This window comes from Mytilus edulis, chromosome 7 (assembly GCF_963676685.1).
Source record: "Mytilus edulis chromosome 7, xbMytEdul2.2, whole genome shotgun sequence".
In the NCBI taxonomy this organism is placed as follows: domain Eukaryota; kingdom Metazoa; phylum Mollusca; class Bivalvia; order Mytilida; family Mytilidae; genus Mytilus; species Mytilus edulis.
Window position 1 is genome coordinate 75,609,652 of NC_092350.1, and position 27,199 is coordinate 75,636,850.

At 32.8% G+C, this 27,199-nt stretch overlaps 2 long non-coding RNA genes across 2 annotated transcripts in view; both read right to left on the minus strand.

The window, feature by feature from the left end:
* Window positions 1–27,199, minus strand: part of LOC139482243 (uncharacterized) — a 41,739-nt gene that overhangs the window by 2,705 nt on the left and 11,835 nt on the right. The gene's annotated exons all lie outside the window — the stretch shown is intronic.
* On the minus strand, window positions 747–9,117 carry LOC139482208 (uncharacterized). The gene is made up of 4 exons (XR_011654790.1): window positions 8,711–9,117; window positions 7,033–7,189; window positions 3,056–3,133; window positions 747–1,732 (listed from the first exon to the last, which is right to left on the minus strand). It is a non-coding gene; the product is annotated as an uncharacterized lncRNA (long non-coding RNA).

Here is a 27,199-nt window from a genome sequence, read left to right on the forward strand (position 1 = left end):
ATGACACCTGCCAGTTGGACATGTACACCTTACAGTCCTTCCATACACCAAATATACTAGCCCTATTGCTTATAGTATCTGAGATATGGACTTGACCACCAAAACTTAACCTTGTTCACTGATCCATGAAATGAGGTGAAAACCGTCTGACGGGCATGAGGACCTTGCAAGATACGCACATACCAAATATAATTATTCTATTACTTATAATAAGAGAGAATTCAACATTACAAAAACTCTGATCTTTTTTTTCAAGTGGTCACTGAACCATGAAAATGAGGTCAAGGACATTTGACATGTGACTGACGGAAACTTTGTAACATGAGGCATCTATATACAAAGTATGAAGCATCCATGGCCAGGTCTTCCACCTTCTAAAATATTAAGCTTTTAAAAAGTTAGCTAACGCCACCGCCCGATCACTATCCCTATGTCGAGCTTTCTGCAACAAAAGTTGCTCGAACATTGATTAAAATTTCATTCCAAATGCTGTATGCAAGAATAAAAATAATAAGGTGTAATGAAATACTTCAAATATGTACAATTGAATAAAATAGCACACAAATAAACTTTTATCAACAAAATTATGTAATGTCAAGCAAAAAATTATCAATATTGAATGTGTACTTGGACAATTGAAGAAAATAATAAGTTTATATGCTTATAAATATATTTGGTGTATTGACTGTCTCCTGATTAGTTAAATTTTTTTAGTTTTATTTTCAATTTTTTTTGTTTACAAATTTTATGAAGTCCACATGTGCATGATGTGTGTACTTTGTTATTATTTATATAAATAAAATAAAAAAATTCTTTGAGCCTTATTTTTGATAGAAATTTATTTATAATGAATGGCAATAACTTATTTTGATTTTATTGAACCATAAAATTAATTTTCAACTATTTACATTTTACATAATCCTCTTTGCAGATTATCTAATGTGAAGATTCAAAAAGTTATCTCCCTTTGACCAAGCGATTATAAATAATGTGAAATCTTACAGGAAAAATCTTGACAGCAAATACAAGACACTGAAATGAACAACACTCAAATTATTATTCAGCATTTAATTAATTAGAAAAGACAACAGAAAGTTAAAGTAAAAAGAAATATGTAGCTTAACCAAACACATTAACATAATCTGATGTCACCGATATGCTGCACTTGTAAATAATTTTAATAAAAAATGCAAATGTTGAAATAAAAGAGCAGTAATTCATTTTTTTACTTTAAAAAATAATCAAATTCAATAAACCAAACCACTTCATTTTAAGGGTTCCCCCCTTAAACTGAAAACTGTCAACTATAATTCAAAAGTAAACATGAAGGTATTTTTGTTCTTGCAAATTCCAAAAGTGTACCTTTGAATTGGTCCTTATGAAAATTTTTATTGATATCTCTCAATTTTGTGTAATATGCCCTAAAGTAAAAATCCATGCAAGTTCTGTACATTTCTTGTGACAAGGCCTCTCTGATTTACTTGGACCTCAGCTCTTTGCCTTGTGCATTCAGCTGTCTCTGGTATTTACAGTCTAGTAAATGACTTTAGTTTATCCATGTAAGATTTAAAATCTTGTGACAGTCAAATCCCAGTTGTGATCAGGCGAGTTTATCTACAGAATCACTGTCCAAACTTGACATTAAATCAATTTGCATGGCCTTTCTAAGTTTGTCCTTTTCTGACACTGGCAGTTTCTTGGCTTAAAGGGCCTTAGCTCTATTTTGTAGCTTCTGTAATAAAGTAATAAAAAAAAAATGTTTAATTTTATTAAATTGACAAGTGATATATATGTGACAAAAGCAATAATTTTCTGCATGCAATTATTCTATCTTAATGCAGTTGTAATCAAAATCATATATTTAAAAGATATTCTAATGAGTGACCCAAAAATATCTTCTGGAATAACTCTATAAAAAGAATAGCTAGAAGTTGTGATAAATTTTCTATTTTCCATGGACCATGAAATTGGGGTCAAACCATTAATTTATCCTTAGAAAGATCATAACATAAGGCACATGTATATTTATTTTTAAGTTGATTGGTCGTTAACATCATTAACAACTATCCTGACCAAAAACTTTTACCAAAACTTGAACCTAAAGCAGAACAGATGAAAGAATAAACAAACAAAAGCATGGATCATTAAACATAAACCCCTTCTACTATTGTAGGCTGGCATAACAATTTATTACAACTATTACACATTGTGATTTATTTATCAACATCAAAAAAATTATTGATTTGTATCAGTTTAGTTTTTCAATTATATTTTAAAACTAACTCCTTCTATCATTGTTTGGTCTTATTCACGGTGTAGAATATATACAACTTTTATAATTTGATGTGTGATCCCCTCAGGGGTTCAAGCTTATATTTTGGCAAGTGTTTGATGTGTCTATGGGCACTATGGAGGTCTAAAATTAGGTAGCACCCCATTTTTTCCCTAAGGAGATTGATATTGGAATAGCTCATTATTGAGTTTGTTGTCTTTATCAATTTCAATATAAATCACAATATCAGGTACAGCAATTTTTTTTTCTTTTGACATATAAGAAGTATTTGTAAATAGTATTAAAATACAATCAGCTGTATACAATATAACCAAAACAAAAATCTGAGACTGGATTACTGCCCTTTTATCTATTTATTATTTGATCTATAAAATAATATTTAATCAATAGAAATGTGAAAATTTCAAACAAGATTTAAGTCAGTTATTGTTTGATTTGGCTAATTCTACTAAATACACAATTATTTTGATTTTTGTTGTTGTTGTTTTTTTTCCTGCAATTATTTTGTAACACTCTAATAAAAATGAGTATGAATTCAATCCTCCATGACTCTATTCATGCTATTTGTTAGATGTCTCTACTCTCATTGGCAACAACACTTCATCTCCTTATAAATTAATTTTTGAAGGCTCTACTAACAGTATTTTCCATAAAATATATAAAACAATAAAAAGCTAGTACAATCATGACAATGAGTACTATTAATTTATCCCAAGACTTGGTCTGGTCATGTCAAATTAATGTAATCACCAAATAGCTTACTTCAAAATAGAACCAGCTGCTGTTTTACATGTCCAGACTAGATTGTTTATGCCTATAAGCATCACAAACAGCTGCTTACTGCAAAATAAAACATAAAAAGTTCCTAAAATAAATGTGTATTGCCAGGAGATAATTAGTTGAATTTAAACATTCATATTATATTTGTTAAACTTGGTCTAAGGAAAGGGTGTACAGGATTTCCAATACTCAATATATATATATATATGTCTAGCGGGACGGCTGCAGTGCAGGCGATTTGGTGTCACGATATCACAGTAGCATGGGTTCGAATACCAGCAAGGGAAGAACCAAAAATTTTTGAAAGCAAATTTACATGTACAGATCTAACATTGTTAGGTTGATGTTTAGACGAGTTGTATATATATATATATACATGTATATAGCCCAGGTGGTCATGTGGTCTAGCGGGACGGCTGCAGTGCAGGCGATTTGGTGTCACGATATCACAGTAGCATGGGTTCGAATCCCGGCGAGGGAAGAACCAAAAATTTGCGAAAGCAAATTTACAGATCTAACATTGTTGGGTTGATGTTTAGACAAGTTGTATATATATATTTTACAATGTTTGGCTATTTGAAACATTATGATCACATGCATATATGTATATATTCTGACAGACATTTCAACATACATGTAATATACATAAGGTATATTTATAGATTTTAACAAGGCTAAGTAAGTATATAAGCTGATAATACTAAAAAGGCATACATGTAACTCTATCTTTTATCAAAGACAATGAATGGCACGTCTCTATTTGAATTACATGACTTACAATGTACATTTATATCTTTTGAAAGATTTTTAAAATCATAAATTCAGAAAATGTAGACAAAATATATATGGACCATAATTTGGTATTCGGCCTTTGGTTTCTTTTTGTATCCTTTTTTATAAGTTCTAAAATTTTAACTTTTATTTTGTGGGTTGTGTTGGTGTTAGAATAGTATGAATGGAACAATTGAGTTTTTCGAGAAAAATTAATACATTTTGATTCACCGTTTACGTGACAGGAAACCAAACAGGAAACCAATCTTTATTTTCTTTATTTTGCACAATATAATTCAAAAGGCATAAATAAACACCATTACTAGTGTTACTTGCTTCATGTTAATATTTAAAATCTATTTTCAATGTTATATTAAAGTTTTTTTTAAACGTGACAGGAAACCATAAGAAACCGAAAGCATTTTTTTAGTTTTATTTTATTGCAAAATCTGCTTAAAATAATCTGAACAGTATACTTTTTCTTAAAATCCATCTTAAATGTAACAGTATTATAAAACTCCCAAATATGTGCTTGTTTTGAAAACAATTAGTACAATTTATTCAGAATTTTCCATATTTTCTTCATTGATACAGGATACCATAATCGTTGTATCTTGATGTTTTGGCCAAAAAAATATATTTATATTTGGTTTTGAAATTCCAGTTATATAAAATTTATTCCAAATCATTGGCAATGTAAAATTCTTTAAATCCAGTAAAGAAAAAAACTTTTAACTTGGAATTAAAATCTTTAAAATAGGCACCATGTGATATTTGTGACCTGTACACTATCTACATGGTTTCCACATTTTAACCTACTTTAGTGGGCTAAAATCAATAAAGTACTTCCTTTCAAGTCATGCCTGGTAAAAGTTTACTTTTCCTTTGACAAGTTTATTGCGTTTCTGAAAAGTGTTTGCAGAACATGAATAAAAAAAAATAATTAAAAATTGTGACAAAGTTACCAACTTTGTACATTCCTAGTGTAATGGTATATTAACATGCATTTTTCATTTAATTATCTTTATTCACCTAAAATATCCAGTAATATTTACTGCTGAAGCAAAATCGATCCAACGAACATCGGCACCATGATAAGAGATGTAATTTCGATTGAATTTTCCAAGGACCCTTGACATCGTTATTGGGAAACGTAGTGTGTTTAAACGTCGGTGAAATTTGAAATCGATTTTGTCAAGTCATTGGGCATTTATTTTCACACAAGATCGTATGTAACATTATGCACATAGGAATAATAATAGACCCCCGGCGCAATCTCTTTGAAAATTGTATTTTCCTTTTTTAAACAAGTCGAAACAAGTCTACAGATTATGTTTGCTAACATCCCGTTGGAAACAAAAACAATGTTTAGAACTAGTATATCGTATGAAAACAATATGGCGGACGTTATATTTTGTAAGGTAGATAACTCGACTTGAAAGCAAAGTACCGTAGTACTGTTTTCTCACTGAGGATTTTGTGTTGTAGAATTTCGTTATTTGTGATCTGGTGCATTTGCAATATCTAATTGTGATCATTCTGCATTTGAACTGTGTTGATGCTATTTCATTAATTCTAATGAATGAATCTATGATTGACTCATTGACATAGTACCACAATAAATAACGTATGCTTCTCTTTGGATATATAAAATAAGAAATATAGAGATCAGATTATTTATTTGAAGTACAAATCCAATGTATACAATGGTATAAAATACAAGAAATTTAATGTTTAAAAAAAAACATTTTGGAAGAATAAGCACCAAATCGTAAATTACTTTTTATATGCAAAATGTTACTAAAATAATACCAAGCCGTTGTCTTCATATTTCTTTGATGAACAAAATTTGAGAAAATTGAAATTTTTGTATTTTGTATTAAAACAACACCAAGCTTTAGTTTAAAAGGAGATATTTGGAGAAAATTGTCCAGTAATTACAGCATTTAATAAGAAAACAATATAATTACTAAGATTTTGGATCATTTTGAAAACATGTTATTTTAGTAAAAACTTTGACGAATCATAATTTATTTCATTTTATTAACAATAACAATAACGATATAAATAAAATTTATTAACAATAGAGACATATAATTAATTAACAACAATCAGTTTTATATGAATGTTTAACATTTTTTTTTAATAAAATCTATTCTTTCAGTACATTTGATACTTTTCTTTTCTGTCAGTTCTTCTAAGATCTTCTAATACTTTGATTTTCTTAAGTTGTCTACCTTTAGAATGTCCGCCATATTGTGTCAACAAGGATTTTGCATACAAGACATAGAAAATGATTTTTTGACCTGAAATTGCATTTTTATTGAATAAAAACGAGTATTATCCTTTATTATTGTAAAAAGTAGTAAAAACACAATAAAAACACCTATAACACAATTAAAAATCTTGTTCTCGGGATATATAATCTTGTTTTCGGGATATTATGTTGTTCTCGTAGTTCTCGGGAAATCGTGGTACCGTATGTCCGGCTGTAAGGGCGTGATCACATGTTAGTCACATGTTTCACGTGTGACCGGAAATGATTAGAACTTAAGGACAAAAACAATTTTAATAAATAACTGGACTTCTGTTTCGTGTGAAATGTAACGCATAACAATAGCGTCATTTTCTTACTTAATTATTACGAAGATCAAAACAAGAATGTAAATCATCTCTGATTTACCTGTTTGAACATCTCGCGAGAGTTCATATTTGCATATTGTTTTTAAGAATTCTGTTACAACAAAGCAGATTACATCATCTAAAATTTGCGTTACGAAATCGGACACAAAAATCACGCCACTGTTCTTACATCTGCTACATAAAAACTTATAGTTCTTGGCATTTTCTTCTCACTATTCTTATTGGTCGATGTTCTTTGTTATTTGAAAGCAAAAGTTACGAATTTGCCGGTGACGATTATCTATAAATCAGTCAGCGTTATGCTCTTCGGAAGCAAAAAGTAACGCGAGAAACGACACAAAAATACGGTTGTAGAATCTTTGAAATTCGGATATTTCAATTTTTTTTCTAGGGAAGAGTAGCATACACTTGTATGTTAATAAAAATAATGGCATCTTTAGATGTAGTTCCAACTTTTCTTACAGTAATTCAAATTTTATCACTTTTCTATAGTTATAGGAAATGGAGCCCAATAGCAAATTATGGTCCATATATACAATATATACCTTTATATGTGAAGGAACATGGATGGCTGTTGTATTCCCTTATCTTTGAGCATCTGTTTCTGCTTGAAATCGATTCTCTGTAACAATTGGTGCAATTCTTCAATTTTTTCACTGTCAACAAGATTTCTGTTTGGGAATCCATCATCTTCTTTATTAGCTAAGTAAAATAAAAACTTTTTGAGAAAATGTAAATATTCAACATGATGTTCATACAAAATGATATTAAGTTTAAATTCTTTTATATAAATGCCTTTTAAACTTGAGTCGCTGAACTGTAGTAACATGTATATGTTACAGTAAATATAGGTGAAATTAGGAATTACATGTAATTACTAAACACTTGAAGTTGGTCAAAAATTATCTGTATTATAATGCTCAACTTAAACTATTTTGGATTAAAACTAAAGTTACTCTGATTTAACCAAATATTTGAAAGTCCATATTTATTCAAGATATTTTTTATACATATCAACCATTCAAAATTTTAAGAGTACTAACTGATCTTCTAGTTAGTATTACACAGCTAAAACAATGTTGTATTATGGTCAGGTGATCAAAAGTTATGGTTGTTTTAGCAGTCAGTAAATAGGTGTAAATATTCATTTTAAATTTAGTAATTACTGGTCCGTTTAAGGAATTACTTGTATTAACTAAGTGCATCGGGAATTACCTGTAATTCCTAAATTTTAGTAATTACATGTAATTCCTAATTTCACCTATTTAACTGTAACATATATCATGTATATAAACAGCATGTAAAGGTTTGAAATGTTTCCAAAAAAATACTCAATAATCATAATATAAATGAAGGAAGTATGGTAACCTACATGTACATGTATGTATCATTTGTTTGGCTATAGTAATTGGATCAACATCAGTTGGTCTTTAGCGGATAGCATTTATTTTGGAAGCATACCACATTGTTTACTTTAATCTAATTAATCTTCATATACAACATGTATCTTAGTTTTCTCGTTTGAATTGTTTTACATTGTCATATCGGGGCCTTTGTGGTATGGGCTATGCTCATTGTTGAAGGCTGTACAGTGACCTATAGTTGTTAATGTCTGTGTCATTTTGGTCTCTTGTGGACAGCTGTCTCATTGGCAATCATACCACATCTTCTTTTAATATATCATTAAGCATTAGAATCACAGGCACTTGTTTCTATCCATTGGAAGACCCACTATCAACGTATATTTTCGAGAAGGTACCCAAGTAATTTTCACCTCTCCGCTTAAAACCATTATTTCTGGTAAATATATACGTTAATAGTGGGTCTTCTAATGGATAGAAACAAGTGCCTGTGATTTGAATTTATACCAATATCAAGGGTACAACTGATATGTCACCTGGGTAAGTAAGGTATAAAATTGAGAATGGAAATGGGGAATGTGTCAAAGAGACAACAACCCGACCAAATAAAAAACAACATACATGTACCTATAGAACAAGTCAATTATCCAATAATCTTAAAAACTATAGCACAGTTTGTAATTATTTCGTGACAATAAACAATAATTTGGTTTGCACGACACTTTGACCATGTCCCCTCCTTTTAAATAAGGTTTTGGGAATAAAATATATTGGGCATGCATATCAGATTAATCATAAAAAGTAAATTGATTGTGTAAGGTTATGTAATATATAATGATCTATATTAAAGTAATGCGGTTACCAAATCGAAAATCATGTTGAATTTGAAGTGTGTTCTTCTTTTGGGATTTGAAAATCCCGCAACATGACGACTTAAACATTGCTATAATAGAAAACACTCGAGACAACCGAAAGGTGCACGGTCGCACTAAATACCAATAATATGTTATTAAGCCAAATAAAATAATGTATCCTAATTGATAGATTGATATGATGCGTATATAATATAATTGTTTAAAAGATGTGAATAACAGAATAAATGACAGACACATGATCTCCAGAAATTAACTAGTAAAGATAATAAAGTATTTTCCTGGTCTACTTTTTGGTCTTAACTTACACTGTTATTATAACAACATTACAAAAAAAAAACGCGGGACATGACCAGATAATAAATATAATTTTTCATACGTACAAATTAAGTTGATCGAGTTACCTGGACTCATAATATTCACATATTCAGGCTCGGATCCAGAGGGGGGTTCCGGGGGTTGGAACCCCCCCCCCTTTTTTTTGGACGATCAATGCATTTGAATGGGGACACGTAATTGGAACCCCCCCTTTGTCCTGGGTTAGGACCCCCCCTTTTTAAAATGGCTGGATCCGCCCCTGCATGATATTAGTATAACCTTTAATATATATTTCTCAAATTATTGCTTTAATAGTAAGCATATATAGCTAGGTACTTGGGTACAGGACATTTTTTTTACCCTACCCTTTTTTTCCAAAATCTGTTATATTTTCGTTTTCTCACTTTCGTATTAATATTTTTTTTTTTCGCGTCTGTCTGTACGTGTCATTAGAACATAAATACACTACAAATTACTTGGTTTTGCTATTTACTATCAATTCCAAGTTTACTATCCACAGCGGTCACGGATATATTAATAAAGAGAGTGAATTTTAAAATAGAAAACGAAAAAATAACGGATATTGGAAAAAGGGGGAGGGTAAAATAAATGGTGACATCCCATTAGTCTGACAACCATTATTCGGACAGCCCAATACTCCGACAACATGTACTATTGACAGCCCATTATTACGACAACCCATTACTCCGACAGCCCATTATTCCGACAATATGCGTTTTTCTTAGTGTATGGATAAATTTTCTCTAAAAAAAAAACCAACTCCGCTCTCTGATATTTGTGGTTGTCCGTTTTGATTCCAATTATTTTTTGCATGCGGACATTAATTTTGTCTCAGTATATTGGAGTTGATACACATGATTATAGCAACTGCTCAGTCCTTAACCTCGCCCCTCTTTCGTTTTGCGTGTCTAGTTACTTTATTTATCTTTATATTTCGTTGTGTGTGTGTCTACTATCAGTCTGTGCTGTTCTAGCTCGATATTTCTTGCATGTGTGTCTTGATCTACCTTCTTTTCACTAGATCTTCGAATCCCCCTTTTCGCGTATCAGGGGCCGAGTGAGGTTCCCCCACTATGAACTACATAAATAAATAATACATCGGAGTTGGAAAACACTAACCGCCCTCTTTGGTCGCAACACTTTCTCTCCTTGTATCACTCATCTGAGTTTTATTTAAATTTATTTTGTTGCAGAAATAATGGGATAAAGTAGCGTCAGTCAAAATAAGAAGAACAAAGAGACAAATACGTACCCAGAACCTAAAAAATAAAAAGACAAATAGGACGAAATATGTGCTCAGAAAAGATGAGCAATTCCAATCATGATCAATCATGAATACGGTATCATGTTCGGGAATGAGAATCCACGAAGTACGGAGACAGTACATGTAGCACTTCTAATAGCGATCGTTCAGACATAATCCGAGAGATGACACTCAATACTTTGTTGGGAACCCGATTTTGTATCCTAAGATTATTTTAAATTCTAGAAAGATATGCCTCTTTTTTAATGATTGGTGGAGATGCAGGACTGCATAATGATTTACAACAAAACTTATTACGAAAAACAAATATGACGGACATGAATATTTCGGCAATTTCTATCTAAATATGCATAAGGAAAAGTGATATCGGGTCAGTGACTGTATATGTCATATAAATATACAGTCAACGCATTTTGACTGCTCAAGTAGAACGAGTGCAGTATAAAAGACAATAACAAACTAGTAGAATAAGACAATGTGTGACATTCTTGTCCTTGTGTCTTTGTCAAATTATTTAATTGTAAAAACTTAGTAATATGTGTTTTGTGGGAAACTTATTTTTCATTTAAAAATTGGTTTCAAGAAGAAACATATTTAGATATCATTGATTTTAAGAAAGGTAATTTATATGTTAATTCAGAATCGGTGCTCTTCCATTACATGAAGAATTGAAAATGCTAAATACTCAAAAAATCGTATTGTACAGCTGATAAAGTTTAGGATGAGCGTCATTTTTCAATCGAATGCTCACTTCATTATAATTTGAGGGAGGAATTCTTTCGCCATATTTCTAGCACATATCAGAACTTTAAAACGTTAGACAATTATGATTAATTTCGAAGTGAACACAAGAAAACTTTACTATTATGGAGAAAAAAAATGAGGATCATATCGTTAGTTCTTTTGAATAATGTAGTACATGTCTGGATACTGACTGTTAATTGATATTAATACGTATTTTTTTTTATATTTTGTCTTAGCTCCGATTGTGAATGAGGCTTATAGTGCTATAAATATAATTATATCATATTAGTATTGTAATGTCTTAATGTTGACACAATCATTAGACCGCCGCTTCGAAAAAGTGGGGGTATACTGTTTTATCTCTGTCTGTCCGTCCGTCCAACCGTCCATCCGTCAGTTCGCCGCCCGTCCCATAACTATTTTTGTTGCATCTTTTTCATGAACTACATTACAAGGATTTCTGAAAGGTTTATTGAAGTCAGTTATATCGTGTGATGCTTTTTCAAACTCATTACTCATTACTTGACAGCCAAGTTGAAAACTTTTGTCACATTTTTCTCAGGTACTACAATACCATGATTTCTGATATTTAACTTCAAGGTTTATATAAGTCAGTTATACAGTGTAATGCTTTTTCAGATTCACAACTCAAAAACTTTCTATCTACCGAAATCTTTGGGCAGGGTATCATCAGTAGCTCGCGCCATCAATGCTTGTTGTTGATTTACATAGATCCTTTAATTTGAAAAATAAAATATTATTTTCTGTTTTATTCTATATACAGATTTCGAATTGAGAATTAACATTGAAAGTATACGAACTACCTTAGCCTTGTATTATATATACGGAGTTATTTCTTAAAATATGTTATTACAAATATAAACGTAATAATACAGACAGACACATTTTATTTTACCCTGATATCCTGATACTTGACTTGATAAGTGTCGGAATTATAGGTTGTCGGAGTATTGGGCTGTCGGAGCAATGGGTTGTCGGACTATTGGGTTGTCAGACTAATTGGTTGTCGGACCAATAGGCTGTCGGACTAATGGGCTGTCGGAATAATGGCGTGTTACCAAAAAAAACAAAGTTCCGATGATAGTAAGACCCTTATTACTATACACATCCTTGATTCATGACAGTGATATATGCATTATAAACTGTATACAGAATAATACAAGATATTGACTTCTAAATTAACTTAATTTTACCTCAGTTACTGACTCCATGTTGACATTATTGTGTAATGTTGGTGTTAAATGAGATAGGTGTCGAATAACTGAATTTGGTGTGTCGATATCTACTGATCCTCCACATGCCCCGGGCAAATCAAGAGGCGCTAACCGGGCATTCTTTTGCATCTGACCGAGAAGACTTTCAGAAGGACTGTATAGACGAATCTTTAATTGTTTTAGAACCTTCATCAGACCCGAGTCTTGCATGGAGATGGACACTGATAGACTTAAGTACTGGTACATTGTATTAACGATTTCACTACGAGGAATATTATCATCTTCAGAATGTGAGAGACAAGCAAATCCGCCAGACGACATATCCAGACAGACTTAGTCAATGATGCAAATAATATTCTTGTAGACTTGTAGCCAGACTGGTATATATATATATATAAGCAGACTGGTGGACGTGTAGGACATGAAGGCAAACTGTTAGAAACGTAATCTGGCGGGTAAACATGTATATCGACTTGTAAACACGGAGACAGACTGACGGACACATAGAGACCGCGGTTAAAACGTAGTGACTTGTGGACATAGTCAGACTGTTGAAAATCATATGGACAGACTAGGGGGCTATAAGAAAGACTTGTGAAAGTAAAAACAGACTAGTGGATAATTGAAAAACTGGTGAACATGTAGACAGACTTGTGCAAATGTAAATTGACAGAAAATATTTGTCAGCCTAAAAATCTAATTCTAACTCTATTGGGTTTGATTTTCAGACTTACATTAGACATTATTTTATTAAACCAATCATAGGCCCTTGTCAGGCAAGATACAAAAACATCATACAGTGATTATATAAACATTAGTGAAATACACAATATTATAAGTAATACACAAATAATAAATTGATAACATGAGCAATGTAGGATATAATTACATGTATATGAATAAGAAATCTAAATTCTTCTTTTTTTTTTTTGGGGGGGGGGGGGGGTATTATGTTGTAGGGCAAGCTAGGGTAACAGTTATCAAAGCCCCCCCCCTTTTTTTTCAAATAAACGATTTTTTTTTTATTAATCTTCATTTTGTCGGATTAGAAATGTTCTATGATCTCATTTATGATTTAAGTATAAACTAAAGGACACTTTTTTACTTGGTTGTGCTATAATGGATTTAGTATTACCATTTTTTTCAGTTAAGAACAAAAATGAAAATAATGGATTATTTAAGGTTCTCTCATTAAAATATTCAACATAATGATTCTTTATTTGCAAAACAAACAAAAAACAATTTTGATTATTGCAAATACATATAGACTAAACAAACATAATGAAAAATTGTAAGGTTAAATTAAGTGTAATATTTCCAAAATAAATTCAACATCATGTCAGCTCATCGGGTCAATTTAATTAGCCGGATATCGTTGCCTTTACCAATTATTTCACACCACATTTTACACTAGTTTAACAAATAATTCATACTTTTTATACTGATTCAGAAGCGTTGTCTATGTGGTTTATTTATTATAAAAGTTGTAGGTCACTGGGTCATTATCAAACACTACAGGAAATTAAACAATGTATAAATTTGTCTTTGGTATACACGTGTATATACTATACTGACGAATATAAGTTCAGCAGCGCATATTTTAATATATTTCAACAAATAAACAATACCTATTGTCTGTGTGTGTGTTACAAGTATGCAAGTGATCTAATTATTACAGGAAATAAATGGAACCATAATGCGTGATTTTCTTTACTTGAAAATGGAAAAACTTGACAGAAATTAAGATAGATTTGACTTGAATGTATCTGTTGTTTTACCTTTTTTGTAAAGCAGTATATTTTGAATTTGTTAATAGTATAGAATTTTTTATTAATCTAATCAAGAACCCATAAAGGGCATCATTTTACAACACAATATGTTAGTATACTAGTATATATAATGCGACGTAGGTAAAGATTTTTCTTTATAAAATATTATCATTTCCAATTTTGATGAAAACACATTATGTGGTCAAGAGGATAGCGTTGAAAAACTAAAAAAATGTTTGTACTTCGCCATTTTTTAAGTTAAATGGTCAGTTTCATTTGGCCTTATTAACATTTTTTAGTCGAGCGTCACTGATGAGTCTTTTGTAGACGAAATACCCGTCTGTCGTGAATGTAAAATTTCAATCCTGGTATTTATGATGAGTTTATTTACCATATTTACAAATATCTTTCTATTAAATATACCAACCGAGCTATACACTAGCTGTTGGCGCTTTTAATCTTGGTTGCAGTATTGAAAATAAATTGTAAAAATGAAACAATGTTACTTTTCTTAAAAGAGGATTTACGTATTCAGCTTCTTTTTTTAGAGTGAATGGCAATATATTTGTATTTTTTTTTAAACAAATACATGACAGGGTGCTGCCTGAACTAAAGTGAGGGGTATCTCCAGTCAGTTATTCCCTTTATGGTATATAATCAATAAAAAAAAATCCCACAAACGGGGGACCCGGCCCCCCCCCCCCCCCAAAAAAAAAAATTGGATCCGCCTATATCAACCGAGCTATACACTTGCTGTTGGCGATTTTAATCTTGGTGTTATTTAACATTTGCAGCTATTGAGAATAATTGTAAAATGAAACAATAATACTTTTCTTAAAAGAGGATTTACCTATTCAGCTTCGTTTTTAGAGTGAATGGCAATATATATATATATTTTTATATATTTTTTAACAAATACAGGACATTGGTGCTGCCTGACCTAAAGAGGGGGGTCTCTCAAGTCAGTGAATCCTTATATAGTATATAATCAATAAAAAAATCCCACGAAAGGAGGACCCCCCCACCCCCCCCCCCCCCCCCCAACTGGATCCGCCTATACCAACCGAGCTAAACACTTGCTGTCGGCGCTTTTAATCTTAAGCTATTGAAAATAAATTGTAAAAATGAAACAATATAACTTTTCTTAAAAGAGGGTTTAAGTATTTAGCTTCGTTTTTAGAGTGAATGGCAATATATTTTTTTTCTTTTAACAAATACATGACAGGGTGCTGACTGACCTAATGTGGGTGGGGGTCTTTCAAGTCAGTGATTCCCTATATAGTATATAATCACTAAAAAAAATCCAACGAGAGGGGGACACGCCCCCCCCCCCCACTGGATCCGCCTATACCAACCGAACTATACACTAGCTGTTGGTGCTTTTAATCTTGGTGTTATTTAACATTTGCAGCTATTGAAAATAAGTAAAAGAGACAACGACTCGAAAACAAGCAGACGATAGACGAAGGCAATTGGGTCTTCAACGCGGTGAGAATTCCACGCAAAATACGGATATAACAGAAAATGTTCTATAATTGCCGATCCGACACATAAAATTGAGAAAGGAAATGGTGAATATGTCAAAGCGACAACCACCCGACCATAGAGCAAACAACAGCCGAAGGCAACCAAATGTATTGTAACTATCCATGCAACCATCGATTCAATCGAAAAACTCGACGTACGACCTTCGACAATAAACCAACACATGCGAAATGTATATACGTAACAATTTATAAAATGTCCCGATGTGACAAAATGTGAAACAATTAATAGCCTAGAGTATGTAAAAACAAGAACAAAACAAAAAACAAAATTTGATAGAAAGCAACCATTGCATCCCTGAAAAATAACTTTCAATTCAGAAACTCAAATGTATTACGATCTTAGAAATCTTAGAATTCATGGCTATAAAGCTGAAGAGAAATGTTTAAGCATACTGAGCACTATGAGGTTTTGATTTTTTATAAATATGAACTGCAATTTCAAGCTTATTTTATGACCTCACTTTCATCGAAGGGTATATTAATGTATCGCCTACGGGTTCGTTCGTCTACCCGTTCGTCTGTTCGTCAAGCTATAGATTGGTTTGTCTAGCTATCACCTCGTACAGTTTTTGAGTTGCAACTGAAACATTTTAAGTCAAATATCCTCAAAATTCAAGGTAGTTGGATACATTTTATTATAAATGCAGAGAGAGATCATGGTTTGTCCTGCTTCCTCTTTCGACATTTTTTTAACTATAAATTTATAGTTTTAATTAATATTTCAGAGGTTGCCTGAACGAACATACAATTGAGATGTTCATGCATGTATTCCTATATATGCATCTTGATTTTTGTCAAATATTCTTAAATGCCAGGAAGTTGAACCTTAACAATTATGTATATAACCAGCATCTATAGAGCTACTCCTACATTTTTTTAAGCAACGATCTTGATATCTTGTAGGATGCAGAGGCGTATCAAGGAATGCGGTAGCAGGTGGGCCTCCCCCTTTTTTTTGTTATTGATTATAAAGAGAAGCACTGAAACATGACTGGCACAGGCCCCCTTTTCGGCAGTACTGAGACCCACTTTTGAAAATTTCTAGTTCCGCAACTGGGATGTTTATACGCATAATAGTGATGTGCAAGTCCATATTTAGTGTTAGATACATGATTTGTTTTATTAGTTGTTGGTGGCTTTGAACTAGCTGTCAGTTAACTGCGAGTACTTTGAGATATGTTCCTATAGTGTCTTTTTGTTGGGGGATGAACAAGTACCCGGCCACGTCCACTTGTAGTTTTGTCATCTGATGAGTTAAGCCATTGTCAAACGATTTTAATAGTTCGTTCTTATGTTGTACTGTTATACTATTGTCTCATGTTAAGTGAATGGGGTTGGGATCCCGCTAACAGGTTTAACCCCGCCACATAATATAAGAATGTGCCTGTCCCAAGTCAGGAGCCTGTAATTCAGTGGTTGTCGTTTGTTTATGTGTTACATACTAGTATTTTTTTTCTCGTTCAATGTTTTATATAAATAGGGCCGTTAGTTTTCTCTTTTGAATGGTTTTACATTGTCATTTCGTGGCCTTGTATAGCTGACTATGTGGTATTGGCCTATCTTATTGTTGAAGCCCGTAGGGTAACCTATAATTATTAATTTCTGTGTCATTTTGGTCTCTAGTGGAGAGTTGTCTCGTTGGCATTCATACCATATCTTCTTTTATATATATATAGGATATTTTTTTCAAATATACATTCATATACATTATAACTAATAATTGGACTAAATCAACTATGGCTGGGGTATTTAAACGTGTCTTATAGACACACATAATTTACGTTTTACTTCTGTATTGCTTTTTGCTAAATGAAATGTATGCAAACCTATGTTGTTTTATGCAGTGGTGTCACAAGGGGGATGGGGAGGGATCTTCTGCATGCATATGTAGTTCCTAAAATTTTATACTATATTCATTTAAATCTGAATTACCCGGCATAGTTTTCTCGTTTGAATTGTACTTCTTTCTGCTATTTGCACCCGCCTTGTTCGCCATGGGACATGACTGTGTGATAATCATATATAGGCGGTATGATATAACTTATAATTTTTTGTGAACGGGATGATGATCGGATTTCATTTTTGTTAACTTCGGAAATTAGTACATACATGTACATGTAAAAAAAAAGTTCTTATTAATAATCGTGTCAAAAATATCGCTCTAATATATATTTTGACAACCTGGCAGTCAGCACTGTTCTTCTTTATATTTCTTAAATGTACCACCCTACGCGACATGCGTTGCGGTAGACATAAAACTTTTTCATGGGCGTCCGAACGTGTCCGTGTTTCTGTCCAGCCACCTCTCATGTAAAATTCTTGTCAATTGTGAATCAAACTTATATCAGAGATGAATCGTCACAAATGGCTCGGACCAGTATTGAATTTCAACATTTTTTAAAATATTCGATCTCTCTTTTGCACCGATTATTATTACTATTATCATCATTATTATTACAAACCTCTACTGTTCGCTATTTATATACACATGTTATAAATTGTCATAATAATTGTTGTTCCTTGTAAATAGGCTGCTGTCGTTTTCATCTGGCGCAGAAATAACTGGTGTGTGTGTGGGGGGGGGGGGGGGGGGGGGGTGGGGGGGGGGGGGGGGGTCCAGTCTGTTGGGCTAGTAGAGAGAAAACTCAAGTAAAATAGGTAAATGGCTATCGCAGTTTTGCGGTGACCATTCCTTCCCCCATGAAATCGAGGATTGCTTCACGTTTGACATTATGTCTGACGCTCGAAGCCGTCATCCATGCATTCTAAGATGTTGTACTTGTATATGCTGAACTTCAAGTTAGCCATCTCATTGCTGGTCGGCTGCACGCGTTGAAAACTGTAAGAATAACGGTGCAGTTTTTCATGGATGTAAACAGAGTGCTTTTATCTTAATTTTACTGGTATGTTTTTTAAACAGTTATACCATTGGCATTGTCCCACGTTAGGGCGATGGTTGGGATCCCGCTAACATGTTTAATCCCGAAACATTATGAAATGTGCCTGTCCCAAGTCAGGAGCTTGTTATTCAATGGTTGTCGTTTGTATATGTGTTTCATATTTGTTTTTCGTTCATTTATTGTACAAAAATTAAGCCGTTCGTTTTCTCGTTTGAATTTTTTTACATCGTCAGATAGGGACCTTTTTTAAGCTGATTATGAGGTATCGACTTTGCTCATTGTCGAAGGCCAAATGGTGACCCATAGTTGTTAATTTCTGTCATTTTTGTCTTTTGTGGGGAGTTGTTTCATTGGCAACCATACCACATCTAAATTCTTTTTTATAATCCTGCTCGGAAGCCTACTTTCACCTCCTCTTGAGTATGTTACAACAGTTATATACATGTTATGATTGACAATTTATGACTTATGTACTGGCTAACGGAAGAGATTTATAATGATCAAAACGACCCTGTAAGTAACATGTACACAAACAACGCAAATGAAACACAAATTCGGCAAAAAAGAAATAAAAAAAAATCAGCGCAAAAGAAATGCAGATCAGACCTGTGCAAATGATGAGTAATCAATGATAGCGTTAAATTAGAATTTGAATGTTATGGTCCCATATCATGGTTTAAAAGAATTAGGGACCAAAAACTGGCCATAATAAGCAAAACAACGTTTTTCTGGTTTCCGGACAATAACTTGTGTAAAAGTGTATTGATATCTATACAATTATACTACAAATATTTGCACAACGGAGGGAGGGTTGGGTTTTATTTTGTTGGTTATAGCTCAAACCGTTCAGGAGTAAAGTGCAAACAAGAATGTAAACACAATACACGGATGTCCAACTCGCACTATCATTATCTATTTTCAGTAGATAGTGAAATTGGGGCCAAAACTCTAATTTGGCATTAAAATTAGAAATATCATAGTATAGGGAAAATGTGTACTTATTTTCGAGTTGATTGGACTTCAACTTCATAAAAATACTACCTTGACCAAAAACTTTAACCTAAAGCGGGACAGACGGACGACGAGCAGACGAACGGACGCACAAAGCAGAAAACATAATGCCCCTCTGCTAGCGTTGGTGAAGAATACAAATGGGTATTTATAATGATTTTCGGAATATCAGTATACTAGTAATAATATCTATAATTTAAAGCACAAGATTCATAAGACCCAGAGGCCCCCTCCCCATTTTTGTGGGAACAATTAAAATGGTTGATTGTATAGGGAATCACTGAATCATGACTGGAGCGCCCCCTTTTAGGTCAGTCGACGGGCCCCTCCTTATCAAAAATTATGCATGGATCCGCCACTGAGGTTTCATTCCACAAAAGAAAGGTTGGGTCGATTTAGGGGTTAAGGATATATTGCTTAAAATTGTTATAATAATAGAGGCCAAAACAAGACTTTTTGAATACTTTGTAAAACCTAGATAGTTATTAATCAAAGAAACAAAAACCCTTTACTTCTCCGAAATCATTCCAACTGAAAATGTCAGTTTAGTTGTATACATAGAGATGAACGCGTTACGGACATAATTTTGCATTTACTAATCAATACATGTTGAGTTGTACAATTCATATTTCACTAACTGTTTTTCAATTTTCACTGAAGTTATATAAATATATATTTTTCAGTTCGTGTTCCTAAATTCATGTCTTTAATGTGTAAAGATGTTTAGTAACTTTTTATCACAGTAGTATTGTCAGTTAAAATATTTTGGTTAATCTTTGGTGATGTATTTTTTTCCCCTTAAGTTAAAGGTATATAGAGTAATGATCTCTTTTTAAAATGCATCAATATACTTTTCTATTGAACCGTCTAAAATATATTATAAGCTTATATTACACATTCACCTTTTAAATAATTTCAATACATCAGTTTTATTTAAAATTAAAGATAATTCTTCTTCTGAACACCCCCCCCCCCCCTTTTTTTCCTTTTTTTTATATGTTGTATCGAAAAGAAAGGATCTGAATCAGAATTTACATCTATTTTTATCTGTGATCATGTTTCATTGAACGCAGCTGTGTACCTAGTTGCATGGGGTTGATATAAATGACATGTTAATTTGAAGTTATGCAGTTACTGATAAGTTTCCTTGTCAGTTTTACTGGATAATTTAAGAGTGTTCAGACTGGAGCGTTGTCAATGTGCACAACTTGTGTTTTTAAATTATAAAATTTCAATAGCAAGGTCAACATTCCAAAACTGAATGATTACCTTTGGAAGACAAAAGTTTAGTCGGAAGAATAGCCTGCTACAATATTGTACAGATGCTCGAAAAGCATCTTTAACTGTTGTTTTTGGGAGAGGAGTCGTCAAAATTATAAAAGAGGATGTGTCAAATTCAGAGGCGGATTTAGAGGGGACCAGGGAGCCCCCCGGGTTTCTGGGGGAAGTTTGTTTGATTACATAGGGAATCACTGAAGCATGACCAGATCGGACCACCCCCCCCCCCCCTATCTTAGGCAGTCAGTGTGCCCCCCCACGTATAACATTTCTGGATCCGTTAGTTAAATTCCCTATTCTCATACTATATATTTTTCTTATCATGGAACTTAATGCATTAATTCCCAGGGGAAGGCTATAGGGATAGCTTGAATAGGTCTTTCAAGCTTCATTAATATATGAAAAGGGTGGGAAATTTAAAACGGTCAGGGTTATTTCTAATTAAGTGTCTGATGCTAGTAGTATTTATCGTGTTGCGGTTAAAACCACATTAAAATTTTGTAAATGTGTCAGATGTTTCCGGCATTATTTGTAAATTTGCACCCATTTGACATCAAAAATAGACTGTAGGAACTTGCAAGTGTCGATAAGCTTTGTTTTAAAAATGTTTTAAGAGGGAATGGCAATGTAGCGCAAATCAGATCATTATATAGGTGTAGGTCTCCATTTTGGTATATAAATATCTGGAAATATACATGGACATATATATCATGTTTAAACAAAAATATACATTAGAAAAGGGACAGGTTATAAGCAGATCCGGGTGGGTGGGGTTAGGGGGGGGGCGACGGGGTCGCCCCCCCCCATTTCCTGAAGAAAAGGGTTGATTATATAGGAAATCACTGAAGCATGACTAGAGCGCCCCCCCCCCTTTAGGTCAGTCATTGCCCCAAACCCCTAATGAAAAGTTCTGGATCGCCACTGCAGGTATATGGAGTCTTAATGGCTGACATCTACCTCCAAATAAATGAACAAATTAAATTCAAGATTAAACGGCCTTTTGGAAATAACTTTTTTGAAATGCCTATTTATTTTGATATTTATAAACATCATGCAATAATATTTCAATAAAATCTTACTCGCAATGGGGATTCCTTGAAAATAAAGAGAAATTGTCTTTCAAATGACAGCACGCAGAACATGTATCTATATACATGTATGTTTATGTACGGCTTCGTTATCGATCCGTAGCATACCACATCGTCTTGGTTACATGTATATGCATAATTGTGTAAATCATGTTTGCATTTTAACCCGTTTGGGTATTATGGTTTGCAAAAAGATTATCAGCTAATTAAACTACATGTACTTATTTGGGTTTTTTGGGCCGCTAATTTGGGCTTAAATTTTATTTAAAAATTACCAACTTGACTGCCAAAAAAAAATCTAAAAATGTATATATTATAGTCCAGGCATGTTTCATACTAAAGAATTCCCATAATCGAGTTCTTATCAATATTAAAGTCAAACATCGAGTAAGAAAAGAGAAGATAAATGTTTAAGTATCAAGTTAACAAAGTAGGTTCACATTGTCGATCAGACTCAATCAACACTGATCGATGAAGCCACCAGAAGATTGATTTGACTCGTTCAACGAAAATTTTCGGGTGTCTATCTTGCTTGACACTGATTCCGATTTCTATGCGATAACCTTTGAAAGTCAATAAAATTCGAATAGGGATCAAGAAGTAGAATCCATGCACTAGATATTCGTCGGGAAATGTTAGTATATATATAGAGAGATCAAGAAAGGTCATCATACAAATATTTGAGGTAAACGGACAGAAAGTCACAGGACAAAAGTCACAAGACAGAAAGTGAAAATTTGATAGGACAAACTAACAGTCACACTTACAATCAGTCACGCCGTTGCCGAGGAGGCATTAATTTTTAACCTTGTCTGTTCGTACGTATACGTAAAAATGTACTAATCTTATCGGGGCCTTTTATAGCTGACTAGGCGGTATGGGCTTTGCTCATTGTTGAAGGTCGCATGATGACCTAAAGTTGTTAATGTCTGTGTCATTTTGGTCTCTTGTGGACAGTTGTCTCATTGGCAATCATACCACATCCTCTTTTTTATAAATACGTCCGTACGTTCAAAAAAATGTATCCGTTCTTTAACTTTAGTTTGCCTTAACCAAATGTAACAATCTCACACACAATGCTTATCACCACATAACACATATCAAGTTTGAATTTTGGTCTCATTAATTTTCACCGTTCCAGAGTTATGCCTTTTACAAATATGCAAAATTGCTGAATATTTCGTTTCCTGTCTCTAACTCAAATTTGCCTCAACCAAATGTTATGAAGTTTAAAAATGCTTACTGCCACAAAACTCACATCAGGAACACACTTTTAATGTTCTTGATTTATGAGCCTTTATAACGTCTTATGCAAGCGGGGGGATTATCTGCATATGGCCCATGCACACATTCCCTATTTAGTTTTTTTATTAAGTGTTTTCTTTTTCAAAGAAAACTAATCTCAGAACTAAATTGTGACTATTTTGTCAAGTGACTTTTTGTCCGTGACTTTTTGTCTAGTGACTTTCTTTCCTACATATTTTAATGGTCAGTACTTGATAAGCTTGACTTTTACTTGATAAATAAATATATACGACGCTTAATTGGAGCTCAATGCCATTAATCTGCGTTTTATCTGTTTTCTAGATTTATTCGAACAATACTTCTTGATCACTGGCTGACTACTGCCACCATTAATAAATCCAAACCTGACCTATATTCGATTCTACCAAACTCGATCGCCTTTTGATTCCTATACTTAACCATGCACATGCACGAGTACAAATGATCGCTACAAGACTCTATGAAAGATATCCACATAGATAGGAAGATGTGGTATGAGTGCCAATGAGACAACTCTGCATCCAAGTCACAATTTATAAAAGTAAACCATTATAGGTCAAGGTACGGTCTTCAACACGGGGCCTATGCTCACACCCAACAACAAGATATAAAGGTCGATAAAAAATTACTGGTGTAAAACCATTCAAACGGGAAAAACCAACGGTCCAGGTCTGATCTATATATATAAAAAAAAACGAGAAACGAGAAACACTCTTTCGATCGAGGTATAATATATATCTGTTATTAGGGGCTGAAGGGTCCTGCCAGTCCATTCCATTATTCAAAATATTCATTTCATTATTTAAAATTGGCTATTTTTCAATGTTCACGCGTAATTCGATATTTAAGTCCTTGGTTACCCCTGTAATATCCGTTGCAGAACATATTGACTATATACCTTTTGTTCCTCTTTTAATAAGCTTTCGATTGAGGTATAATATATATCTGTAATTAGGGGCTGAAGGGTCATAGCAGTCCATTCCATAATTCAAAATATCCATTTCATTATTCAAAATAGGCTAACATGTTTAACCCCGTCACATTATTTATGTACATGTATGTGTCTGTCCCAAGTCAGGAGCCTGTAATTTAGTGGTTGTCGTTTGTTTATGTGTTACATATTTGTTTTTCGTTCAGTATTTTACATAAATAAGGCCGTTAGTTTTCTCGTTTGAATTGTTTTACAATGTCTTATCGGGGCCTTAAATAGCTGACTATGCGGTATGGGCTTTGCTCATTGTTGAAGGCCGTACGGTGACCTACAGTTGTTAATGTCTGTGTCATTTTGGTCTTTTGTGGATATTTTTCTCATTGGCAATCATACCACATCTTCTTTTTTATATTTCCTCATTTTTACGCATGTTGTTGCATTTAGGTCCTCCGTAAACCCTCTTATGGTCATTGTGAATCAAAATATAGCTATAGTGTCACAGTCAAATTTTTTTTATATTTATTTCACTATTCACCGCTTCGATTTGAATAATGAAACATAAACCATTTCATTAATCATCATTCATTTTTTTAATATTGAATAGTGAATAGTAAACTATGAATAATGGACGTACTTCAGCGCGGTTCATATATGATATATGGGTAGGCCCAAATTGAATACTAACTTTTTTGCAATCTTTATAATGTTCATGTCATGTTTTTGATACTTTTCGTATTTCATCGAGCACCCATAATATTTCATAATTGAAGGATGGCTAAAATATAGAAATAAGAAATATATTGTTTATTTTCAAATACCACAAGTATCTGCCAAAGACCAAACGACGGTAAATTAAACAAACAAGTTGATAGACGGCCTTCAACAATGAGCAAAAGCCATAAAATGTAATACATTGTTAGACAATTCAAACGAAGATCACCAACAGCCTTCGGTATGTTATGATAAAACATGATAAGACAGAAAGCAAAAAATCAGGTCCCTGAAAATTTGATTTTACCCTGAACACAGACTTTAATTTTACATGTGACAGAATCACGTTGTTTTATACTTCGTGCTTAAGAAAATAGACACATGCATGGCCCAAAGGCGGATTTAGAGGGTGTTTTTTTAAGTTGGCAGCCCCCCCCCCCCACCCAATTTTTGGTAAAACAAAAATGGTTGGTCAAACAGGGAATTGCCGAGGCATGATTGCAGCGTACCCCTCTTCGGCAGTCAGTGATCCTCCACTGCATGCATGGCAAATCAGAAAATAAAAGTCAGGAATAAAAGACCAGTTTAAAAATCTTTGTTTTCTACTAACACTGTCTATATTTTAAAAAGAATATTTAAGATAATATCTTATTTGAAAACTATTTACTAGTAGGTTTGTTTGAAATTGGTGAGAGAAAACAATGTTGCAGGGAGAATAAAGATTTTCATTGAACTTTATATTTCACTCTAAGTCATAAGCCCTGATTTTACACATAATTTACAGTTTTATCTCAGCATGTTATCAGTAATCTGTTACATATATAAACTTTGTGGTCACACTTTCTCTATGGTTCACTAATTGTAACCAGATGTATGTTGACTAAGTAAACCTCAATGTTAAACTGTTTTTATCAGAAATTGTTTTGTATAATTGGTATGTCCCTGTCCTTCCACAGGTTTCATTGTATTTTCTGCTCTCTCTGGTAAAAAAATATGATGATTTTGAAAAAAAAATCTGGGACTATTAGACCCCGTTTACACTGACAAATAAGATCGATCTTATCGAACGCGGCCCTTGTCTTTTTAAGATCGATTCAAATAAAGATCGATTCAGTTTCGTTGCCAGTGTAAACAGGGTCTTATACTAATAGTTTAATAGTCCAGATAACATTTATAATAAGAAAAAAATACAAGATTGATAATGAAAAAACGAATATTTATTTTCTATTCCTTGTATTTCTTAATCTAATTTAATTTAATAAAATGTATGGAAAAAAAATCTAGAATAAATTTCTCATTAACTTAATGACTTCCTATTTTTTAAAACTATTGTTGAAGTGAATTCAGGAAAAAACAAAGATGTACCATAAACAATTATTCCAGCATCGACAAAGGATCTGATATATATATATATTTTCGTGCGTAAAAATTAACTCTTAAGTAGGCACGAGGTATGCATTGCCCTGCCTGTCTAGTTTGTTTAAAATGATCAAACAAACTTTCAATTCCAAGTGTAATACGTAGCTGTAATTAATAGAAAACAAAAACTAACAGATCTTGGAAAAAGGGGGAGGGCTAAACAAAAATATTGTCCTTGATCTATGGATTCATTTTTTTATTTATTTTAAATTTTAGATATTGATTGAACTTAAACATACTTTGGAGTAAAGTAGTTTTGACATTTTAGCTACCATTTATTTTACTTAAACTGCGGAGTCCTTGGGACTTTTCTGCGTGACAATTTCTTTTTGGCTTACGGTAATTCATCTTCTTGAATATTTTGTTTTCTTGGGAAAAAAGTTCTCCCTTAATGTCTTTAGCAAAGGTTTTAGGTCCAAAGTTGCATTCAATTTCTCCTGATTATAATTTTGATAGACACCCTTGACCCTAAACAAGAAAATCTGGAATAGTTGCAAAATGAAGACTTGCTGACAAGAAACCTGTATTTGAAAGACAATCTACTGTAACATTTTTTGCAAGTGTTTGAACGGTTTATTCAATTTCATTTCATTTTGAATATTTTATAAGTTAATATAAACTATACGAAGATTTCAATTGAACAATTTGTTTAACTTTAAAAATCATCAGAATTAATTAATCTATAAGTAAATTTGATAATTTCCAAGCTGGAAACGTTACAAGGTTTAAAGAAAATCCATAAAATAGGGTAACAAGAATTCTGATGATTTGTGACCATAACGAATCACCTTCACAATGTTATTCTATGAAACCCTACTATAGAAAATTCTAAAAGGTTCTATACGGAACTAGATACTAGCTTTTGATAATAAACAAGGTTCTATCCAAGTTTGGCAGAAATCAATGACAGTTTGAGAAGGTTATTATCATTTTTAAACCTTTTACCACAGAATGAATAT